The following is a 12064-nucleotide window of genomic DNA, read 5'->3' on the forward strand; positions in this document are numbered from 1 at the left end:
TTCCCTCCGAGTTACTACCGTTCCCTGAAAAGTGGAACCTATCCCGTAAGTTTCTCTCCTTTTTGAGTATGTAGAATTTCTTTTGGATTTTTGTTCTTTTTTTTCATTGCCTGGTTCTACCATCATGTAGCGGTTGCCCGATTCCCCAACGCAGTTCCCTGCTTTAAAGAGTGGGTCGAGGGGATCTGCAACAACTGTCGTACTTCGAGCGCAAATGGCACAAACTCTCGAAGGGCAAGTGGGAGGCCCGTTCCCATTGTGAGTGCTCTCCATGACCAAGTCCACTTTCATACTCATCTTTCATTTACTCTAATTCCCTCTCTTTCTTTCATAGGTTTGCCAAAGACCACTGAACTCCGGGCATTGGACGAGGGCGAGGCTTCTTCCTCACCCGATAAACCCTCCGCTTTGGGACAGCCTGAGGCTATTACGAAGAAGGAGGAGAAAAGAGAAGAAAGAGGAAGTCTTCGGGTTCCCCGGACGCCGAAGCCAAGAAGAAGAGGGTAGCTAGAGGCGGAGCCAGAATTTGAAGTTACTGGGTTCAGGATTTTATCCTTTTTATGTTACTGGGTTCTAAAGTAAGAATTTGTACTTATTCAATGAATTTCTTAAGACAAATATAGGGTTTGCACTAAAGCTACTCGGTTCAGCCGAACCCGTTATCGAAGCTATAGCTCCGCCCCTGAGGGTAGCGGTCCGAGCCCAAAAGAGTAACAAGAAGAGTACTCGGCACAGGGTACCGGACCCCGATTCCCTTTACCGGCTCAGTGACTATCCTGAAGATGATGACCTAGAGTTCGTCGCCCATGGGCCGGCCGTTGATGAAGAAGAACGAGCAGCGACCGAGGGAAGTGACCGAGAAGTCGACCTTTCTTTTGTTCGGGAGCCCGAAGGAGAACCAGTGGCTATGAACTCCCAAGAAGCTACCCCTGCTCCGAGGTAAGCCGTAGGTGTCATTGACATCACGGAATTTCCATCTCACATAGAGTCTTTATTCTATGAGGCTCACGCCATCAAAGACAAACCAAACGAGACATCGCGGGGCCGCAAACGAGGCCCTCAACCTAATCTTTGAAGGCGTATACATCGGCGCATTGGAGGATTACTACGGGTTCGGTCACATGGAGATCCCGAAAAAAGACGTGCTACCATAAGCAAGCGGGCCAAGCTCGAGCCCAAAGCTGGTGAAGTAGTTCCCTGCTCCAAGGGTGGATCCCTATCGCAAAATAACGGTCGCGTTTACGATCCTGACGGATAAACGAGTATTGTCCGGACCCGTTGTTGTGGCCAACTATCTTTGTTGTTGGGTGACCCAAGAGGATCAGACGAAGGTGAACGAGGTGAGCGTATTGAGCCTCTTCAACGAGGCACAACAGGCACTAAACTGGGTATATTTCCCTTTCTTTGTGTCCTTCGTGTAGCTCATTTAACCTCACGTATCTTAATGATCGCATCAATTTGTTTTTGAGGCCTTGGTACTCCATTATGAAAGCTTCCATCGGTCTCGGATGGAAATGAGCCAGCTCGAGTTCGAGCTCAAGAGCAAGCCTGACAGACATACATGTACAAAGCTCTCAACGAGCAGAGAAATGAGGCCCTCAAGGACCTCCCCATTCTCCAAGCTGAGCTGGAAAAGGCTCAAAGGGAGGTTTCGTGCGTGAAACGGGAGCATGCCGAACTGGTCGAGAAGGTAAGGATATTTGAGTTTGAAGATGAGAGGTTAAGCGTAGTAGCTAATGACGCAACCTCGCAGGTTCAAGAGAAGATAGACCTGATTGACCAGCTTCGAGCCGAGATGAACGAGCTCAAAGCTTCGGCCGAGATGTTGAGGAGCAGGATGAACCTTCTAGCCTCCGAAATGGAGGCTACCAAAGAGGAGTTGGCATCGGTCAAGGACAAGCTTAGGGTGATGAAGGATAAGGTCGACAAGTAGTCTCGGCTAAATGATGAGCTCCGAGCACAACTGAGTTCAACCGTTTCAGAACGGGACGACCTCGGTCAGGAGTATACCGCGTTGAAGTCCAAGTTAGAGGCAACTTTGACTAATTCCTCTGAGGTCCAGGAGATGCTGGCCTAATATAAAAACGATATGGAAATAACCGGGGGCCGCTTGATAACAAAGGCTGAGTACATAAAGTGGCTATCCCGAAGGAAGACCCTCGAGGAAATTCACGCCCAGGGGTTCGATTTAATGGTTGAGATTGAAGAGGCAAAGAGGCTTGAGGCGGAGGCTAAAGAGATATATGAGCCCACGGGTTCCGGCATGAATCACGCTCTAGTGAAGACTAGGCGGAGATGCCTTAGTTTATTTTTTGTTTTCTTTTGTAATTTATTTTTTGTTTATTTTGAGGCCGTTTTATCGTGCCTTTTGAAATATATATATAAAATTTTCCCTTCGGCCATAATGTGTCTTTTACTTTTTAGTATCCATTTGAAACTCTTTATTTGAAGAATGTCATTAATGCCTTAGCATAAAATTTGACATAATCTAGAGTGCTCATTTCCCCGAAGCTCGAATGAGGCCTGGTTTCAATAACAACTATGAGTTGCTTAGGCTTCGAAATACCCGATAAAAATAAAGACTTTAAGATACTTGAATGTTTCAATCGTACCCAATGGTGTTTTGCCGAGGGCGACCTTTTAATAGGTTTTAATCATATGTAAGGACCTTACTTTCTGATTACGGACTTGGACGTCTCCGAGAAATTTTGAGTTGGCCGTAGCCTTTCATGTTCGAGCCCTTCCTAATAGGCTCGATGCCTCCGGGATTCGATGGCCCGAGCTGTCCGATCTTATTATCAGACAACAGTCCCCGACTCAGGGAGGCCTGTAGGCTCTAGGATTTAGGATCCCTTATTTGTTCTAAGTAACTCAATGAATATATCGATGGTGCAAATGCGACGTGATAAAATATAGAGGGAAAATTACTTTCATTACTTTGCATGTAGAGTATCGGAGACGCATAAGCTCTCTGTCATGGCAAGAATGAGCTACACGGGTACAGTTCGTTTGACCGTTTGATCCTTACAATGAATCCATTAATATACCTTAGATTTTAATATCAAATAAGAACACCTTCTAAAGATCCTAACTTAGGGCGTAATCCCCCCCCCCCCCCACACAGTATTTGAGACTAAACTTGCGAGGGCTCGAATACTGTCGGTCCAATACGGGTGGTCAGAAATTTCGGCCTTAGGCCGGTCTTCGTAAACAAGGTAGCACGTTTTACTGTTGCCTCATAAAACTCTTGTCGTAAAACCCACTTCTGGAAAAACTGGTCCGAGAGAAAAAGAGTACAACACATGCTTTCAGACCTAATTGTCAAATTTACCCTTGACCGAGTACCTGCATAAGTTAGTCCAAAGCATAACAAATTTCAAAGGAAATTGTGTTTGCACCTTAGCAGTAGTACTGTTTTAAGTGTGCCATGTTCCAGTTGTTCGGTAGTTGCACACCGTTCCCTGACTCGAGCTTATATGAACCTTTCCCTGTTATTCCGGCAACTCTATATGGACCTTCCCAGTTTGGGCCTAGTTTCCCGTCGTTTGGGTTCTTGGTGTGTAGTGTAACTTTCCTTAATACCAAGTCCCCGACTTGGAAATGTCGAAGGTTAGCCCTTTGGTTATAGTACATCCCCATTCACTGCTTTTGGGCAGCTAACCGGACCAGGGTGGCTTCTCGCCTTTCGTCTAATTAGTTCAAACTCGTGGCCATGGCCTCGCCGTTTAACGTCTCAGTAGCTAATCGCAACCTTAGGCTTGGTTTCCCCACCTCGACCAAGATTAGATCTTCCGCGCCATAGACTAAATAGAATGGGGTCGCACTGGTACTTGACTTCGGAGTCGTTCGATATGCCCATAAGATTTCGGGCAAGATTTCTTTCCACTTTCCCTTCCAATCGGCCGTTCTTTTCTTTAAGTTTGGGAGTATATCTTTGTTTTTTGACTCCGCTTGTCCGTTCCCACTAGGGTGGTAAGGTGTTGATAAGTTCTTTTTAATTTTTTGGTCTTCGAGAAACTTACTTACCCCTTGTTGCCGACGAATTGCTTCCCACTGTCGCAAACAATCTCGGGTAGTATCTCAAATCGGCATATTATATGATCCCATATGAAGTCGATGACCTCTTTCTCCCGAACCTTCTCGAACGCTTGAGCTTCGACCCACTTGGAGAAATAATCGGTCATGAGTAGTAGTATTGGGCTTTACTAGGTGCCCATGGCAGGGGACCGATGATGTCCATCCCCCAATTCATAAACGGCCATGACGATAGGACTGGGTGAAGCATTTTCCCTTGTTGATAAATCATCGTGGCATGTCTTTGTCACTCGTTACATTTTTGTATGAAGTATTTTGTATCCTTCTCCATCTTGTTCCTGTAGTAACCGGCTCTAATCAATTTCTGAACTAAAGATTCTACTCCCGAGTGGTTTCCACAAGTGCCTTCGTGTACTTCTCTCATGGCGTAGTCGGTCTCCCCCGGACCTAAGCACCGAGCTAGTATCCCGAAAAAAAATCTTCTAAACAATTTCCCCTCGACCAAGCTGAACCTGGCAGCTTTAGCTTGTAGGCTCTTGACTCCTTGGGATTCGATGGCAATTTTCCTTTCTTTAGTTAGTCTATGTATTTTTTTTCTCTAGTCTCAAGTCAAGCTCATCGAGTTCACCTCGGCTTGACATTCTTCTACCACCGAGTTCATCAGTTGTACTACTACTTCGAGGTCGAATTCATCGGAATCGACCTATGACCCCAAATTAGCCAATGCACCGGCCTCGTTATTTTGATCTCGAGGTACGTATTGTAGAGTTCATTCCTTGAATTGGTATAAGGTCGCATGCAACTTATCCAAGTATCTCCGCATCCATTCCTCATTTACTTCAAGCATTATATTGACTTGGTTCATGACTAGGAGGGAGTCACATTTGGTTTCGATCACTTCTCCCCCAGGCTCTTAGCTAGTTCTAGACCTGCAATCATAGCCTCATACTCTGCCTCGTTGTATGTCAAATTTAGGGTTCTAATAGACTGCCTAATTACGTTACCCGTAGGTGATTTTAATACGATGCCCAGCCCAAACCCCTTCACATTATAAGCACTATCCGTGGATAGGGTCTAGATCCTTGAGCTAATCCCCGAAGTGAGAAGTAATTCCTTCTCGACCTCGGGGACCAAGGCCGGCATAAAGTCCGCCAAAATCTAAGATTTTATGGCGGTTCGGGGTTTGTACTTAATATCATACCCGCTGATTTCTACGACCCATTTGGCCAATAGGCCCGAGAGCTCGGGCTTATGCATAACATTCCTCAGGTGGTGCGAAGTCACGACACATATGAGGTGGCATTCAAAGTACGATTTTAATTTTCTAGAAGCACTTTACAAGGCGAACGCTAATTTTTCTAAGAGTGGATACCTTGTTTCGTCATCGCCTAGGGTTCTACTAATATAATAAATAGGAAATTGCGTACCTTCTTCTTCCCGAACGAGGACACCACTTACCTCCACCTTGGAATCCGCCAAGTAGAGGTATAGATGTTCGTCCGCCTTTGAAGTGTGCAGTGAGGGAGGGCTCGACAAGTAACGCTTGAGTTCTTCTAAAGCTTGGTGGCACTCGGGGTCCAAGAGAAGTCTTTCTTCTTTTTCAATAATGAGAAAAACTGATGGCTCTTATCCGACGATCTCGAAATAAACCAGCCCAATGCGGCTATTCTCCCGGTCAGTCTTTATACTCCCATAACGTTGTCAATTATGGTGATATCTTCTATAGCTTTTATTTTTGTCTGGGTTGATTTCTATTCCCCGGTTAGATACCATGAACCCGAGGAACTTGCCCGATCTCACCCCGAAGGCACACTTCTCCGGTTTTAGCTTCATGTTGTACTTCCTCAATAGGTCGAAGCTTTCTTGCAAATGTTTCAAATGGTCCTCTGCTCGCAAGGACTTAACCAACATATCGTCAATATAAACCTCCATTGATTTCCCCATTTGTTCTTTGAACATCCAGTTAACTAGCCGTTGGTATGTGGCACCGACGTTCTTCAGCCCAAACGGCATTACGTTATAACAGTAGGTGCCAAATTTGGTTATGAAAGAAGTTTTTTCTTGATCGCCCGGGTTCATCCGAATTTGGTTGCACCTAGAATAAGCGTTGAGAAAACTCAGTATCTTATGTCCGATCGTCGCGTCGATCATTCGATCGATATTAGGCAAAGTGAAAGAATCCTCCGGGCCCTCCTTGTTTACATCCTTATAATCAACACATCCTAAGTTTGTTTCCTTTTTTAAGTACGACTACTACGTTAGCTAACTAACCCGGGTATTTAGCTTCCCGGATGGAACCTATTTTCAAAAGTTTAGATACCTCGTCTTTGAGGAATGCGTGTTTGATCTTGGACTATGGCCTTCTCTTCTATTTGACCGGATGGAGCTTTGGATCCAGGTTTAATTTGTCAGCTGTTATCTCCGGTGGGATCCCTGTCATGTCTAGATTGGACCAGGTGAAACAATCGGCGTTAGCTTTAATAAAATCAATAAGTGTTTTCCTGATCTTGGGAGTTAGTCCCATGCACAGGTATACCTTTTGATCTGGTAGGTGCTCGATCAGTATAACCTGCTACAAATCCTCGATCGTCGACTTAGTGGCATCGGTGTCATCGGGCGCTATAAAAGATCACACTGTAATCATCCTCTTTGTCCACTATGTGCTCCTCCTATTTTTTCGGCCCGGTTGAGGTCGGGATCATTGATTGCTATTTGGTTTCCTTTACTTCGGCTAGTTCCCTGCTTTTTGATGTCGAAACCACAAGCACCGGGATTACTTCATCGACATCGAACATTTCCTTTGCGGCAGGTTGTTCCTTGTAGATTGTTTTGACTCCTCCCAAAGTGGAAAATTCCAGCGCCTAATCTAAGGTTGAAGGCACACCTCTCATAATATGAACCCATGGCCTTCCGAACAAGGCATTATACCTCATACCCCCTTCGATTACGTAGAACTTAGTTTCTTGGGTGGTCCTGGAAGTGTTTACTGGTAAAGTTATCTCACCCTTCGTTGGTTCGCATGCCATGTTGAAGCCATTCAATACCCAGATAGTCGGTACGATTTGGTCCAACAATCCCAGTTGTTCTACGACCCTCCATTGGATGATGTTGGTCGAGCTACCTAGATCAATCAACACACGTTTAACCCAATATTTATTGATAAGTACGGATATTACCCGTGCATCATTTTAAGGCTGGATGATGCCCTCGGCGTCTTCGTCGCTAAACGAGATGGCCCCTTCCGGAACATAATCCCGGGTGCGTTTTTCCTCGTGATAGAAACTTTGGTGCATTTTATCATTGGCCCTTGGGGGACATCCACTCCCTCAATGATCATGTTGATCACATGTTGGGGCTACTCTTGTTCGACCTGTTTGTTGGAGTCCCTGGTTCTGAAGTGATTTTTGGCCCGTTTGCTTAGTAATTTTTGAAGGTGCCCGTTGTTGTATAATCGAGCTACTTCTTCCCTTAGTTGTCGACAATCTTCGGTCCTATGACCGTGAGTATCGTGGTATTTACACACCAAGCTATGATCCCTCTACGCCACTTGGTCTATTTGATGCGCCCTATAGCCGACACTATACTTGCAGCATCCACATTAAAATTGTATTCCAATAATCTCGGAGCTTCCCTACCCCTGGGCGACCTGTCAAAACCGCTTTTGCTCATCATGCCTCCGCTTCTCGGTCCTTGATCATTTCTCTTTTTGTTCCTTGTTGTGTGGTTACCGGATCCATTTCCCTTCCGATCTGCACCGTACGGCTTGTATCGATCTTGGACCTACCTTGGCTCATAATCGATGATTCTCTTAGACCTGTCATTTCCTCTGTTGGGGTAAACAGACCCTGGGGGGGCCTAGTTGGTCGTCCTCGACTCTGATCTTTGATTGATATCCGTTATGGACATCAACCTAGGTGACCGCCGGATACTCCACTGAGTTTTGCTTCAATTGTTGAGAAGCCACAAAACTTCGGGGATTGAGCCTGTAAGGCCCAGTAAAATTTTGCAAAGGAAAAATAATGTTTAGTTGTGCCAAACTGGGCTTACGTGAATGGACTAGAAAGTAAAGGGAAAAAAATTTGGGTAGAAGAAATGCACTTCTGCAGCCCATTATGTGATCACAAAATCACTCTACGAACCGCATAATGGCTGCAGAGTGAGACAGTCTTTTGGGACATTTTTTTATGCCATTTTTGCGGCCCATTATGCGACCGCAAGACCATTTTCGCGAGGGAGAGAGGTTCTGTGGCGCATTATGCGACCGTAGAACAGGTCTGCGGGCCGCATAATGACCGCAAACCGAGTTAGATTTGCCCAGTTCTGGAGGGCAATTATGCGGCCTATTATGCGGATTGCATAAGCATTATGCGTTCGCATATTCGACCACATACCCTGTTTCGGAGCTTCATTTTTGGGTTTTTATAACCCGACCCTACTTCGTTAAATAGACGATTTGTACCATTTTTGAGCTAAAATCTGATATTTTGAGGGTGAGGGATTGCCCTAGAGTGGGAGAGTGATCTTCAACAATTTTTTCTTCAATTCTTACTCGAATCTTTGAAGATTAACAAGGAAAACTCACTAGGTCTTCATCCTAGAGGTAAGATTCTACTCCCAAGCCCTTAATTTCGAAATTTATCTAAAAATGGGTAACTAGCAAGACAATTCTTGGGTATGGGAGTTGTTATCTTGCATGCATGTGTTATCAAAGAATGTGGGAAGGTTGTGAGCTAAAAATGGTAGAGAATGGGTTGGAGAATGATGGAACCTTTCACAAAAGGGCCTTAAAAATATTAATGCACATCTAGTGTTTAATAATGTGCTCAAATGAGGTAGAATCATGACCATCTTTCTTATTTTGGTCCAACTTGTTATATTTCTAAAATTGATCGAAGTTGCTAAGAATTTCGAAATATTTTAGAGTTTAAAGAAAGCTCAATTGAGGTATGTTGGCTAACCCCACCCCACCCCCCACCCCTCTTAGAATCGAATCCCACGGTGTTCATGTAATTGGTGTAAGTCCCAAGTTGATCCTAATAGAATTTGCTATTCTGAATGTGCTTGTGTTGAAGGATATATGCTCAATATATATTGTAAATACTTCATCATGTCACCTTATCATTGAGAATGTGTTCAAAACATGGAATATGTGTTAAAAATGTTAAGACTTCAAGTCAAAGTCGAAATAAAGGTTATGCCAAATTGTATGAAAAGCCTCTATATTCCTAAGATTCCCAAATTGCTCATACGTGAATTTAATGTCTTGAATGGGAAGTCTTATTGTTGTTGATAATGATAATGTTGTTTGAATGTGGAAAAGGGAAACTAGAATTATGAAATACGGCCAAGTGCTAAGAATGACTTTATAGTTGTGGCCACTAGTGCCAATGAATCAAAAGGATATGAAAGAGGTATGATGTGAGATGATTGATTGAAAAAGGTAATATCTCGGGTGAGACGGCCTAGCCGATCAGTCCGTGATCGGACGTCGTGCCGCACACATGGTGGTGACTATGATAGAAATTATAATGAAATTATGGTTATGGTTGATGTCTAAAATGAGACGACCTAGCCGATTGGGTCGTGATCGGACTCCGTGTAAGAATACGGTGGTATTGTGAATTATAGTATATCGGCAATAAAGATCACCCAACCTAATAACATGGAGATTGACTTGAAAACTTATGTGGTCCTTAACTTGATGTTTTAGTATTATTTGAAGCTCTAATTGAATTCTTGACTATTTCTCCCTTATATTATTATTCATTCTATTGAGATGGTGTTTAGTTTTACATACTAGTACTATTCGACAGTACTAACGTCCCTTTTACCGGGGGCGCTGCATCTTTAAATGGATGCAAGTAGTTCCATAGCAGGCAGTGTTGATCAGCGATAGTGGTACATCCTCTTCTCAGCAGACTTGGTGAGCACCACTTCATCCTGGGGTCACGTATTGTATCTTTTGTTCACATTATTATCACATCACGAGGTATAGCTGTGGCCTTATTTCCGACACTATCATAACACTCTTTTGTATCTTTTAGAGGATCCATAGATACTATGTGGGTTGTACATGGGTGCTAGAAAAGTCAAACAAGTTATGTTGTGTTTTGATCACTTGTTCCACTCAAACTATAAGAATATGTGTATTTTGAGACTTAAAAGTGAAGTAACTAATGAAATAATTTAGTATTGTGTACATGATCTCCCTACTGTCTAATTAACGAAACTATGTCTTCTCTTGATCATGGGTGCGTTGGGTAGAAAGCGTCTAACAGGCTTGTTTGATCGGGTTCAATCGGTTGGGCGCCGGTCGCGCTTTTCGAGTTTGGGGCGTGACAGAGCCCTTGAGTAAATGCCTGAACGGCCAATCGTTCGTGACCGGGGCCGGGTCCATCCGTTCTATCGGGAACCTCGATACGAACTCCATAAGCATCTCGTTATCCCTTTGCTTGACCATGAAAAGATCAAACTTCCTCGTCTCGACCTTGATGGCGATGGCATGGGCCTTTACGAAAGCATCTGCAAGCGTAGCATACGAGTGAATAGAATTTAGAGGCAAGTTATGATACAATATCATTGCTCCCTTGGACAAGGTTAAAAATAATTTTTTTCAACAACACCGACTTGTTCTCGTCGTCTTCTAGGTCATTACCCTTGAATACACATGTATAGGAGGTTACATGCTCGTTTGGATCTATAGTCCCATTATACTTGAGAATATCGGGCATTCGAAACCTCTTCGGGATCTGCTTCGGTGCCGCGCTCGGGGGGAAAGGTGTCTGAATGAATTTTATGGAATCCGGCCCCTTTAATATTGGAAGTGCTCCCGAGATCTGATCGACCCTAGAATTATAAGTTTCCACCTTCTTGTTATTGGCCTCTATCTTTTTCTCACCATACTTCACCCGCTTTTTCAATGCTTCGATCATCTTCATCACTTCGGAAGTTTCCCCGGACTTGAATTCATTCGGTTACACGGCAACTTGTTCATCCCTCCGAGTATTTTCCCTGATTCGCTCGGGCTCCATCTTGTTAGGGACGTGACTCTGGGTTTGCAACTACGCTATTGCTGCTTGTTAAGCTTACAACATTTAGAAAATCAACTGCAAGCTAACACCATCTTCTCCTTCGGGTGCTTCTCGAGCCGATGGTCGGGGTGCCCCGCGAATGCTATTTTCGGGGTCGGTTGGTAGATTGGTGTTGATAGAAACCTGTGAGTTGGCGTCGACCGGGTCGGCGACTGGGGCACCATTGGGATCAACAAAGGGCACATCATTATAGGGTACCACATTATTGGTTCCGCCGTGGTGTCCTGACTCGGCGTCAACATTCAAGTAGGAAGACTGAGAATTTGCCATCCTTAGGTTAACCTAAAATCAAAACTTCAAAGAACAAGTGTAAAACAGGGTGTGTTATGGAGATTCGTATCAAATCACCACTATTATCCTTTGCCCCACGGTGGGCGCCAAACTGTTTACTCTTAAAAATGAGTAACAATTAAATTTGTACGCGGTTTAAAGGATACATGATTTAATTCAATACGAATGATCTGAGAATAGGGAGTAATTAAACTAAAGAGAGAATGAACGATCAAACCAATCGTAATGGAACAGTCAAGCCTGGTCTTAAGTTGAACACTGAAATCTGACCTCGATCGAACCCTCGATATGGGCTCGGTTGCAAGTAAAGAAGTGAGTAACTGAAGAACACTTTGAATAATTGCTAGAAGACAGAAATGAACTATTATTGCTTTGATATGCGTGTCAACAGTGTGTTAAAATAAAAAACATGCACCACTTTATATAGTTGGGGAATTTCAATCCTAGTACAAGTCTAAATAAGGTAAAAAAAAATCCGGTAAATGTCAATCCGCAGTTGATATCGGACGAGATTTAAGTCGTAATATCCGGTTAAGGGCGAATATTACGGCTCCCTACTTGTCATGCTCAACCGTTTAACTTTTTCTCGTGGTCTCGAAACTTTACTTGGTTTGGATTCGTTGTTTAGCTGTGCCCGATCCAGATGC

This window comes from Nicotiana tabacum, chromosome 24 (assembly GCF_000715075.1).
Source record: "Nicotiana tabacum cultivar K326 chromosome 24, ASM71507v2, whole genome shotgun sequence".
Classification (NCBI taxonomy): domain Eukaryota; kingdom Viridiplantae; phylum Streptophyta; class Magnoliopsida; order Solanales; family Solanaceae; genus Nicotiana; species Nicotiana tabacum.